General features: G+C 48.4%; 1 pseudogene; it reads right to left on the reverse strand.

Annotated features, from left to right (window-relative positions):
- Window positions 1-3,276: 3,276 nt before the first annotated feature.
- LOC144769452 (uncharacterized) lies at window positions 3,277-12,156 on the reverse strand (annotated as a pseudogene).
- Window positions 12,157-12,745: the final 589 nt, after the last annotated feature.

Raw genomic sequence — 12,745 nt, forward strand, 5'->3', positions numbered from 1 at the left:
TTTGGGTTAACCACCCTACTGTCTGTAGGAATAATTCAAACTGCAAAAATGCCACGTTTCACTGAATGTTATTCTTGTTTGTTTGCTTAGGTGCACAAGACACACGATCTACAGTACTGCCTGACTGAAGGGCAGTACATAGTGACACCAACCTCACCACACCATCTGAGTGTTCCTCTGCCTGATTCTTCTTGTGCAGCTAAGTGCCAACCGACAGAGCTTGAAGAGGACCCCTAAGAAAGGTGATCCTGCTAAGAAAGTGGCCAGTGAGGAGGAGAAGAAGCAGATTGCCAGAGCCCCTACTAGTGTGCTGCTCTCCACCTTTTTCAGGAAACATGGCGTGCTTGTCACACCATTGTCGGGCAGCAAGCTGGGAGCAGCAGCACCAGAACCTAAGCCCAAGGTCATGTCTCTCAGCGAGGCAGCCACTGCAATCATGGCAACAAGCAGTGTTTCAGCCACAAAGTACCCAATCGTCGCATAAAACTATAAAACTGGGCAAAGTGGACAACAGGAGCTGCAGCACGCAAGAGTTCTTCCTAAAATCAAGAGCAAAACAGGAGGTCGAGCTTCCTTCTGTGCAAAATAGAGCTCTGGCTTCATGATCTCCACCAACAAAATGAAAGGGTACTCCACCATCTTCTCCAAGCCTCCTTCTTGACATGGATAGGACCCCGCCCAACTCTGAAACCCACCACGAGTGACAAGGGAAAAGGAAAATTCCCGAAAGCCTTACAATTATGGAAAGGGACAGTGATATGGATGAGCCAGTGATTGTCAGTAAGGAAGGTGGCTTGGAGGACTCGGATATGACCCCTCCTGTTCAACCTGCTCAAAGGTATACGGCACCCGTTTCACCATCACCCACAGCTTCCATAATTTAAAGGGCCCCCGCTGAGACCTGCATCCACCACTACCTTGGTCGAAGTACGGACGGCAGGGAGGCAATCGAAACACCACCAGTTCTTCATGCATTGGCAGTGGGCACCAAGAAATCTCTCGTCCCCTGTTTGGGATTTCTTTACAATTAGCAAGCAGGAGGATAACATTGCAATTTGCTCCATTTGCTATGCAAGTGTTAGTCAAGGTAAGTCTGGTTCACACAATGTTACTGAAGGCCAAATGACCCATATAAAAAAAATCACACAATCCAGTGAAAAGAGCACCATAAAAAGGTAGCTGGTGGAGGTGATAACAGAGTGAAGCAGCTCTGATCTTGTTGATAGAAGGAGGAGATGAGGAAGAAGATGATGACAGCTTTACACAGAGCTGCCCTGTCCCATGCAGTGTGCCAGCATCACCTGCATAAGCAACTTCCAAATGGCAGAAAACTCAGATGTAGACACCACAACATACAGTGATTCCCCCAAGACGCACATTGAGTCTATTACCGCCTGATTCTCTCTGGAAGTCGCCTGCATCAGTGGCACCACAAAAGAAAACAATCCAAGCTACTATTATGGGTATGCTTAGGCAGGATTGGCTCTACGAACTCAACCATCCAATGGCTCAATTGTACGATGGGAAGCTGGCTAAAATGTTAACGCTGGACTTACTCCCTTTTCATTTGTGAAAAGAGTGGGGTCTTTAGGATCTGTGGCAGCCATCTGTCCAACATGGACCTATTTCGCTAAAGTTGCTGTTCCAACGCTCCATCGCGTTGTGCTGCAATTTTTTGGGTAAGGTTTGCAGCAAAGTACTGTTCACACTATCCACCTAACGACAGGCATGTGGACCAGTTGTCAAGCAACTGATTACATGTGTATCCCTGCAAACTGGATCTCTTAGTGCTGAAGAAACCTTTAATGATGTCAGGTGGCATGCAACTGTAGCGATGTTTGCCATGGAGAAATCACATACAGCAACAAGCATCTTGGAAAACATTAACAGCAAGGTGTTTAAATGGCTGCAACCCAGAGGTCTCAGTATTGGATTTATTGCCATGGACAATGGCATTAGTATTGTCAAGGCCATGGCAGATGGTGGATATTTCAGGGTGCTGTATTTGGCACATTGCATCAACCTGATGATGCAGGACTTTTTTAAAACAAAAGATACACTGGCAGATGCATCAACGTAGCCTTTTGCTATTCCTAAATAGCGATTTTTAAGGAATCGCTATTTAGGAATAGCAAAAGCCTATGCATGTAGGAATCGCTATTAAAATAGTGATTCCTTAACATTCCTTAATTGCTACTCGCAAATTGCTAGTAGCAATTAAGGAATGCTGTCCCATTCATTCCTATGGGCCTACAGGCCCATAGGAATGTATTGGAGATTGCATGAGCAATTAGCGAGTACCAGTAGGTACTCGCAAATTGCTCATGCAATTTCAAGGGTGCAAGGGTGTCAAAATGACACCCTGTTGCACCCCTGAAATTGATCTATGCACATATGTTGCACACACACATGCCCTTGTGTGTGCGCAACATGAAACTTTTGAAAAATGCACAAAAGTGCTTTTTTCAAAGTTTTAGCAAATTACCATGAAGTCCAACTTCATGGTAATTTGCTCCCCCTATTAGCGAATTCGCTATTTTTTTTACTTTCATGCATTGCATTTAAGGAATCTCAAATTTGGGATTCCTTAAGTGCAATCGAAATTTAAGGAACCTCATTTGGGATTCCTTAAATGCAATCGCAATTTAAGGAATCTCAATTTAGAGATTCCTTAAGTTGCGATTTTTGTATTTGGGATGATGCATCCCAAATGCAAAAATACCGGGAGCAAAGTTGCAGATTCTGAGAATCTGCCCATTTGCTCCCGGTATTTACTTCTGCCAGATAGTCAGCAACATACTGGTTGCCTGCAGAAAAATCTGCACTAATTTCAGTCACTCTTTTGAAGCCCATTCTAATAGAGTACTGGTTAAAGCCCTCATACAGGGGCATACTGCAACATTTGTTTGAGCAGTACAGGCAGATCACCAACTATGTCCTTCAGAGAGGAGGGAATGCAACTGGGAAAACCATGACCATGGAGATGGAAAAATGGGGAATAGTAAAATGACTGACACAAATGCTAATTCCTTTTGAGGTTTTCATATGGGAAAATAACAAGGATGACAGAACGATGAGCCAAGCAATTCTGTTGTTGCATCTGCTATAGGACCAGTTAAAAAGATGCCACAAAGGTTAGCGAGAATGAACAAAGAAGCGTATCAGTTGGTTCAGAACTTAATCCTTCGCTTGGTTGTTAATACAAGGATGCAAAGAGATATTGTGTTCTCCACAGAGCACATCTGGGCCACAATACTTGATCCAAACTAGCCACTTTCATTCTTTTTTCAGAAGGGGGTGTTTCACAATACAAGACTTGGATTGTTGAGCAAACGAGAAACCTAAAAGAAGAACAGCTGGAAGTTAGAGTCCTGGGCAGAATTTCTGGTATACCGCCTTCAGCCTACATAGAGGGCAGTGCTGTTGTCTAACAGCAGCCAATGCCAGCAACAACAAAAGTTAGCAACAGAAAAAACAGATTCAACTTTTGCAATGGCTTGGCCTCAAGTTACAGGGTTTAAGTCAAGTTCAGAAGTGAAGGCAACAGAGATCAAGCAAGTGGCAGCATCAATGACCATTCAGAGGATGGTACAAGACTATCTAGATGACCCAAAATAAGTATACCTGGATCAAAACCCATTGCTCTATTGGTATCGGAAAATGAACCAATAGCCAGAGCTCAGCAGGTTGGAAGTATCTGGCTTGTCCGATAGATAGTGTGTCTTCAACGCATGTGTTCAGTGGCATAGCTGTCACAGTCAGAAGGACCAGTCTCTCACCTCAAAATGTGGAGAGATTCACTATGAGTAAAATGAACCAACACTTCATACCACAAGATTGCACTGTTCCTGAAAAAGCACAGGAGGAGGATGAGAGTGATTAGGCAGACTCAAGTGCATTAGCTGACCAACTTCTGGGCGAATCTCTTGACTTTGAGGATGAACTTTGCTTTCCTGACTGAGTAGGCCACTATAGAACTTTTACATTATCATCAAACTGCTTTGAAAAAAAAAATGTATATCGCTAGAGGAACATTTCTATATTTGGTGTCTGACTTTAGCAGACCCACCATTTATTCATATATATGGGCGTATTAGAGTTGGACCAGTGTGCACAGAAAAAGCCTCCCCATTCGCTTAAAGGACATGAAGGGCATGCCTACCTCCATCCCATCCTTATCCTTTTTTTCATTCCCTAGCTGGGCTCCCCAGCAAAGACTATTCATTTACAAGACTGGCATTGTGTTGCTTCCATGGGAAAACAGGAGATACAATATACAAATGTGTACCACAATGCTAGGATTGGAAGCGTTAACTATTGCACCAATGAGTGATACATATTGAGTGAGAGGTGATAATTGATGTGGTGGCAGGCAGTGAGGGTGTTGTTCTACAAAAATGTTGTAAACTTGAGTTCAACGGTTTGCAATATTTGGGGGCTGATGGGTGATTCTGCCTGACTGTGATTGGCCCTTTCAAACATTTACTTGCCTGGTCCACTCCTTGCTGTACTTTATTTGGGGTTATTCAGCGTACAATCTACACAAAATGCTCACATTATTTTGCTTTTCTTGTTCATCTACAGCAGTCCACTACAGGTCTATCTTTCTCAATCTCATTTGGGTCAGGAGGACTCTGGAGTCAGACGGACCCTGGACTCAGACTAAGACTCAGGACTAAAGGCAGAAGTGAGAAGAAGGAAGTAATCTACTTCAAATGGAAACCAACATGATTCAACAGCCTATTCAGCCCTGTGGACTGGAGAGAGCTGCTTTAATTTGGGAAATGCTGAGTAGTGTGCTGGCTCAAGTGTCAAACTCCTATTATTATGTGGTTGTGGTTGAGTAGGACTGTAACTGGAGGGAGACAGACATGTCACATGATGGACACACTCGACTAAATGATATGAAAGTTGTGAGATTGATCAGATAGGTACATGCAGTTATTTGTGTAGGATTGGTTGTAAAATTATTCTCACTTCTCAGTCAATCGTACGTGAGTCATCTCATGATTGCAACAGACTATGCTCTTGATCTGCCTCTTGGTCCAACTCTGCCACTCCTCATAAAGCTTAAATTCCTTCTTCTTGACTCAACAATATCGACATTTACTGTTTTACAATCCACAGGCCTTCTCTTATTTTGCTTATATTACCGACTGGTTCAGCCATGCAACAAAACAGGACATTCCAAGATGAATGCAGATGCACTGCTCAATTTGGCATTTATATACAGTAACATTTTTCTTTTAATAATAATAATATTGGAGGAGGAGCTACGCCAGCTGCCAAGATGGCCGCATAAGCTCCCGGCTCCCCCGACCTCCGCCAGCAGCTCGTATATCCTGTTCTTAATCCTGCATTCGCACCAGACTCCCGGGTTCATGAAGTATTGCTGCTTCTAAAGGTGTAATCCCGAGGTTTTTATCTCATCGGACTCCGAAGATACGCCGTGTTTCCATTCTCGGCCTAACATCGTGTGGAAGCCGGGGCCTCGATTTCTAGACTATCTGGGTTGGAGTTGATCAACAACGGCCGCTGGACCTGGACGGAGCCTGGTCCCCCCAAGTGTCTCGTAACCTGTTGGTTTTCAGATGGTGGCATTGTGACCGGTCTACACCGTGAACACAAAAGCGGATCGCGCCGGCTGCCGTGTCTGGGGGTCCGACGCCCGGAGACCCTGCTGACCTCCCGGGGTTGATGGGCCGGGGCCCTCGCTATCGGCGACGGTGTCGATCTTACAAGACGGGGAGCGCCCACTGTGATCACTGGATTTGCGTGGCCTGTTGCCCCGGAGAAGCCGGCCTCCGGGGTACGAATCCAGCTCTGCCTCTTCGCGAGAGGAGATGGGGCGGACGGAAGGTACGCCATCGCTACAGGCCGCCATGGCCGCCATTGAGGCACTCCATTCACAGTTCACAGTCGTATTCCGGACACTGAGCGTGCAAGTTGACGGTATCCTGGGACCGGTCTCTGACTCTCCATTAAGCTCTCACCCACCTGCGATACCAGCGATGCCATGTACATCTGAGTTCGAGGTCCCCGGACATAACCTGGATTTACTGTGCTTTTCCGATTCTCAATTCACAGTCGGCGAACCCGTGTTTGTCGCTAGCGTTCCCTGCTCGATCCTGCTGCCGCTTCATTCAGCTATGGACAATCTTCTGTGCTGTTACAAATCCCTCAGTGACTGTTGGACAGACGTGACATCTCTGGACACTTTCCTTCGCTCGTTTTGTGGAACTCGTGACTTTCTCTCCATTTGCCGATCCTGCAACACCGAAGTGAACTTTGACGATCGTCCTGCATTTTCGATTGAGATGGTGGTTCGACTGGAAAAGACTTTTATGAAGTACCGTACTGGCCAGGGATGATCTTGAGGGCTTGGGTTCGGTGAAATAGCTTGACCTAATGTCGGGATTGTACCTATAACGTGAAGGGAGTTGGGTGGTGCCTTGCTATACCCCCCTAATTGGTTTGTAAATTTGCTTTATGTCGGTTTGATTCTATCTCGGGGTGATGGCTTCTGGCGGGGGGGGGTACGGGAGACCGGGGGTGTATTTGCTTTTTACGATTCTTCTCCTCCTCCATCTTTTCCCTTCCCTGGGGTTAGTTTAGAGGGCGACAGGCACGCTGCTAGTGGGGTTAGGTCGTAGCCATCCGCAGGGGTGCAGGGTGGGGGGTTGAGGGGGGGTTTCTTATTTTTCCTTTATTTTGTTCTATGACCTTTCTGTTTCCCTTTTCCCTTCTTCACAAGAAATGTGGCACGCTCTCCTGATCATTTCATCCTCATATCTGGGTGTCTAGGGTTGAAGTCTCATATTCAGTATTCTGGACGGACAGGATCCGATTATGTTTGCCCAAGGCTATCTGTACCGTGTTGCTTTATCTCAGCTCCAATTTGTATCGATGTTTTTCAGATGCCTATAACTGTTGTGTATCCTCAGACTGTTCTTCCCGTTCAATGTTATGATATGTTCCGCCAAATGATGCCTGACATCTGTATTTCTATTCTTGTGTTATAATTAATAAAAATATATATAAAAAAAATAATCATAATATTTAGAACTGTGTGGGTTCTAACCGTGGGCGTAGTGCTCCACCCTCCCCACGGAGTGTGCCTAGTGTTGCCTCCTTCACGGTCCGCAAAGTAGCCGTAGTAGGCAGGCTACGCATACGCCACGGCAGAGCGGAGTTGCCCGCCACCCACCTCCCTCCCGCACTCTTTTAAATGCCCTTACAATCTTTAAAAGCATTTTAAAAGTAATTAACATGACTTACTTGAGCTGCGGCGTCCCGGGGCTACCTCTTCCTGCTTTATCGCCTACTTTTTCCTCACAAATGCACATGCGGTTTAGGATTTTGTCTCAAGTTAGTTCTGTGAATCGGGCTCAAAGTTACTGCTCAGAAATTTACTGATGCAAAAGTTACTAGCTGTAAACTTACACTGCAGGAGTCATTTAAGTGACACCAAAAGTGTAACTTTATTTTTGTGAATCATGCCCTCCGCGTTTTACTTACAAATTCAGTGCAGCATGGAGTAACCAAACCATCTCCCCCTGAGTCCTGACTCAACTTTTTTATTCGTTTAGCATGTTTCTTAGACCCCGGATTGCTCAGGAAGTACTACTGCTAGTTTTTGTAATCAGAGTTTTTTGTAATTGTTGTCTGGTCTCAGTCTTTGATAACCCACTAACTCTGTTTTTTTCAGTCTAGTTGTCTGTGATGAAACTTACTGAATAATCCGACAGTTGGAGTTCACCTCATTTTGAATAGGTGAGAGTGAGACCTCGCCTTATGATGTCTTCCTTGTTAGCATATGAACACTATAATACCACCACCATGAATAAGATGGCCCTTTTGGGAAACACTGCAATAAATCTAGTTAAGATTGTGAGACATACCATTGCTTCATCAATTCAGGTAAGAACCTGAAGAATTAGTTGATGACTTAGTAGGGAATTTGGCCTTTGGAAGGAGAGATAACACTACATTTGTACGTATGTTGGCAGACTCCTTACTGGGAAAATAGCTAAAGAGGGTAGGACAAGGGCAATTACTACACTAACTACTATACTGTATAATTGATTGGTAGCCGGGTGCTGCAGAAACTGATCAAGTGAAACAGAATTAAATTAGACACTATTCTGTATCTGGACAGTGCCACTCTGGTGGCGGGGTATAATTAATTACTGAACTGCAGGAAGAGGTAAGTAACCTACTGAAGAATACATACATGGCAAGACATGTCAGATAGGGAAAGTCTAGGGTTAAATGTCGATGTATAATGTGCAACAATTTCAGAGGACAGCACCGTGTTGCGGTCTTGTGTCAACAGTAACATTCAACAATGCTATACTACACCAACTAGCAATGGAAAGACAGATGATGATTACAAAGATAAACAAGCATTTGCAATGCAATAGGTCTCGCATTAGGAAAGTTTGAGCATTGGTATTGCGAATTACATTTTTTTTATTTATGTGTTGGTTGTGAAAATAGCTATAGTAATAGCTAAAGTAATAGCTTTGTCATTTACAATGCCAATAGTTTTAACTTTCACAAATGTGACACCTATAGCATTTGCAATGCAATATGTGTTGTATTTTCACGAAAATCCAAGAACAGAAGTGAAATATTAACATTTTTTTGTGACATTTATAAGACAGACGTTATTGTTGTTCGAGTACTTTACGCTGGTGTTTGGATTCCTGTAAATCCCCAGTGTTGCAGGGTGCTTAAGAATTTTGTGCCACCTTGCCCATGTAACGCTTGTTCCTGAGCCTGAGTGTCTAGCACTTATTGCAGGACTATACCTCTAATCATATTCTGTTTTCTCTTATAACTGCACACTTGTCACTTTCATTTCCTCTGGTGCACTTTTGACTACCTCATGTATTTTGTTTGCTCACAATTTTTACTCAAGTATTTTGTTTGCTCACGATTGTCACTATTACCTTTACTACCTCATGTATTTTTGGTTGCTCATAGTTTTTACTACCTCATGTATTTTGTTTGCTCACAATTGTCACTATTACCTTATGTAAGTAACGTATGTTTTTGCAACCTGTTCTTTTGTAATGTTTCTCATTATGTTTCATTTCTGTTCCTGTTGTGAAGCCTCCGACGCCTTCGGGTAAAGTCCGCGCTATATAAAAATGCATAAATACATGAATAAATAAATATCGCCTTCGGGTAAAGTCCGCGCTATATAAAAATGCATAAATATATGAATAAATAAATACCGCCTTCGGGTAAAGTCCGCGCTATATAAAAATGCATAAATACATACATAAATAAATACCGCCTTCGGGTAAAGTCTGCGCTATATAAAAATGCATAATTAAATACATAAATACCGCAAAACATCCTCGTTACTCTGCCGGCCTGCGACCAGGAAGTCAGGCAGGCCGGCGCGACAACAGGAAACAGGAAGTAGGAGGGCGGGAGCCTACCCCGCCTCCCACGGAAGAGCCGCGATTGGAGCCGTGCACCGGAGCAGGCAGGAGCCTACCCTGCGCCCCGGTGCCTAACGAGGGAAGACGAGTCCTGCTGCCGGGCCCTGCAGCTGAGGAGAGCCGGTGAGTGCGTTGCTGAGGTGCGGGCGGCGGGGGGGGGGGGAGCATGTACGCGCGCGCGTGCGGCGGGGCGGCCTGTGTATGTGTATGTGTGTGTGTGTGTCTGCGTGTGTGCGTGTGTATGTGTCTTGGAGTGCGTGTGTGTGACTGTGGGGATGGGGGTGTGTGTGTGTGAGCGAGTGTCTGTCTGCGATGTGTACGGCGCGGGACGCGGACGCGACGTGCGCGTTCGCGCACACGAATCCAGGAGAGAAAAAGCGCGGGTACCCTCTGGTCCGTCATTCCTCCCACAGTGATCGCTACTGGTCTCCAGCTGGATGCATCCTTACGGATGCTTTTCCAGCGAGACCCAAAAAGCAGGTAGAGAACTCACAGCTCAGGGTAAAGACAGCATAGAAGGAGCCAGCCTCTACATTGCCCACATGAGGGAGGGAACTACGTGTGCAGGACACAATGCGCTTACATTCTACAATGGAACTGGTGCTCAGAAGCAGCCTCTTCCCTAAGACGCCGGGCGCACTACACACACAAACACAACAGGTGACAGGACAGGATTTGTCTATAGGAGTTGAAGCGATTGATATATTTACTAACGGAAAAGACAACATGTCAATAATGTGCGCTGCCAACAGCAGTGAGTGACGCGGGGAACATGCACCACTTGGGCCACTTATACCAAAGGTTGCTGAGAGATTGTGCTGTCCGTACCCAAAGAGTGGGTTCTGATTTCTAACATGCACTCTTGCCCTGAACCCCGTCCCCACTCTGGAATAGGGAAATGGAAAGTGCACGAAGAAAACACACACATCACTACATGGTACTTTGACCTGGCCTGGGACAAGTTGAGATTTTAGAACCAAAAAACAAAGCTCGTCAGAAACGTAAATTACAAAAAAAATAATAGTAAAACAACGATGGTGGAAAGAAAACTTACTACACGGGGGAAGTTTAAAGTCCTGATCTTGACAGAACATACCTGTCCGCTGCCTCCTGTTGCTTGGCGCGCTCCCCGGCACCATGCCGCCTCCTCGCCCTTCGTCCCTGGGGCTGAGCACCCCGGGCCGCAGGGCCCCGCCGATGATGCGCTCCTTCATCTCGAGGGACAGCAGCCGGCCCTTGTACATCCACTTCTGCATCTTCCTCACCGTCACCCCAGAGGCCCGGAGGGGGCCATCTGGCCGGCTGCCCATCCCTGAGGGGCTGTGATCGGGGTCTCCAAGCCCCCCCAGCCACTCTTTGTCCACACGTGATGGATGGCCAGCCCCGCTAGCTGCACGCCCCCAGCGCACTGCCTGCTCCTCGGCAGTTGAACACTGGGAGTCCTCCTCCTCCTCCTCACTGTCCGGCCCACCTCCACATTCCTGCCTGTCCCTCGGGCGGGGGGGCAGAGGGCCGTACTGGATGCCGCTGTCACTGAGGGACCTGTGAAGCGGCGGCAGGGCCCCCTCCCTGCCCAGGGTCTCCTCACTTTTGCTCCAGTGGTGGCGGCGCGGAGGGAGGGCCCCCGAGGCTGGGGCCGCAGACTCGCTGTCCGATGCCTGCTGGGGGCTGGCCTCGCCGGACGAGCAGTGCGCCCGGGGGGAGGACTGGGTGCAGATGCTGTCCTGGGAGGGAGTGCTCGAGGGGAGGGGGCTCCGCCGCTCCACGGGCAGGTCGTGCATGGCGTGGATCAGCAGGTAGTACGCCTCCTGCAGCTGGCTCCGCAGGCGGTCCGTCTCTTGGGAGACCCCGGCGCTGCCTTTGCCAGCGGGGTCTCCATTCCTCGCGGGGTGGCGTCCTGTCCCCCCTGGACACCTGACAGCTCGGGCGGCTCATAGAAGGGCAGGCAGTCGTTGTCGTAGTAATCGTCGTCCTCGCTGTCCAGCGAGTGCTGGCTGCTTCGGTAGCTCTGCTGCAAGCTGGCATAGAGGTGGCGAGCCTGGCCCGGGTGGGCAGTGGCCAACTCCGACACGATGTCCCTGGCCTGCTGCCACTGCTGCTGTGGGCAGTTCTGGCCCCTGGTGAACCCGTTCTGGCGGGAGAGGAGCAGCTTCCCCTCCTGAAACGCCCGGTCAGGGCACTGGGCGCTGTCCACTGGCAGGGTCTGGAAAGTGGCCACCTTGGAGTGACTGCAGAGCTGGGCATGCCCGGGGGCTGGAGGCAGGGCAGTGGGGCTCAGTGTGTCGTAAGTGTGAGGGGATCTGGTCACACCGTGGTCTTCGTGTGCCACAGCTCTCCCACAGCCCCTGAACCCAGAATATTCATAGCCTTGTCCAGCAGCAGTCTGGGTCCCCCAGCCGTCAACTGCCCACCCTGGTCTCTGCGGTTTGTGCACGGCTCCTTGGCAGGCGGTGCAGGGGCAGTTGTCTCCCCCGGGCTTGCAAAAGTGCTCCCTCGTCATGTTGACACCACACGTCCACCTGCAGTCCTCCCCGGCCCACAGCACCTCTCTGTAGTTGTTGTTGTTCTGGTTGGCAAGTGGGTGCTGGGTTGGCATCTGTGCGTCTTCCTCTGGAGCTGCGCTGGTGCCCTCTGCCACTTTGCCCCGCTTGGATTTTTTGCCCCGGAGTTTGGATAGAGTTCTCCGCAGAGGATCGGCCATCCCCGGTCCGTGCCCGGGCTCAGCGAGAGCCACGAGGCCAGGGCCGGGGCTCGCCGTGCCCCCAGCGAGGGCACAGACGGCAGCAGCAGTCCATGCCTACCAGCGGCCCCTCTCAATCTGTGGACCCCCACACTCACGGGGCACTCACACACCGGCCTTTTACCCCGCACATAAACAGTTCTTCCACACACAAACACCACATCACACCTCTTCCCACGTACTGCCCTCCAGCCCCCCTTTCACGCTCGACCCTCCATTAAATCCACATACAACACAGCACCCTTCCCTCATACAAGGGGATGTCCCCGCTTTCACAACATAAGTTCTCATACACACACACACTACCCGCCCCTCCCACAATATCACAACTCACGGGGCTCCCCCTGCCCAACCAGACTACTCATTGATCTCACGCCAGACCAGAGCAACCTAAACACACAAGAGACCCGCAGAGGGGTTACACCCTCTGCAGAGCCCCACCTCTCACACACTGGGGAGAACCCACTGTTACACAAACATAGCACCCGCTCAACACTCAGCAAGAAGGTACCCTCTGCCAGAGGGGACCCCCTCATGCACAATGCACACT

The sequence above is a fragment of the Lissotriton helveticus genome, chromosome 7 (genome assembly GCF_964261635.1).
Source record: "Lissotriton helveticus chromosome 7, aLisHel1.1, whole genome shotgun sequence".
Lineage (NCBI taxonomy): Eukaryota > Metazoa > Chordata > Amphibia > Caudata > Salamandridae > Lissotriton > Lissotriton helveticus.